Source organism: Plasmopara halstedii, assembly GCF_900000015.1.
Source record: "Plasmopara halstedii genome assembly, contig: Scaffold_1651, whole genome shotgun sequence".
In the NCBI taxonomy this organism is placed as follows: Eukaryota; Oomycota; class Peronosporomycetes; order Peronosporales; family Peronosporaceae; genus Plasmopara; species Plasmopara halstedii.
Genome location: NW_020188562.1, coordinates 875972 through 876582, shown reverse-complemented (window position 1 = coordinate 876582; position 611 = coordinate 875972).

Here is a 611-nt window from a genome sequence, read left to right as displayed (position 1 = left end):
GACGCTGCGAAGAACGTCTTCGATGACGCGATTCACGCTTTCGGTTTGACCATCGGTCCGCGGATGATCCGCTGTCGACGTATCCAACCTGGTGCCTAGCACTTTGAAGAAAGTCGACCAAAATTTTCCCGTGAAACGGGGGTATCTATCAGAGACAATCGACTCTGGAAATCCGTGTTGACGAATAATACGATCCACGAACAGCATTGCTGTACCGACTTCGTCGATGGTGTCTGGCACCGCCGCCAAATGAGCCATCTTGCTCAACCGGTCGACGAATATCGCAACACCCGTGTTGCCTGCTGAATATTTCGGCAGGCCAAACACAAAGTCCAAACTCATGGACTGCCAGCAAACAATGGGTACCGGTAAGCTGGCCAGCGGCGCAGTCGCATTTGGAGAGGGTTCCACCCGTTGACACGTCTTACACGTGCGCACATAGGTGCTCGTCCATTTGTACGGCTTGGACCACCAATAGTGGTGACTCACAGAGTTGTACGTTTTCTCACGACCGAGATGACCACTGGGTGACGTATCATGAGCCTCATAGAGGATGCGATATTTTAAATCCTCACCACGAGGAACCACAACTCGTGGTGTATCCGTTGAAT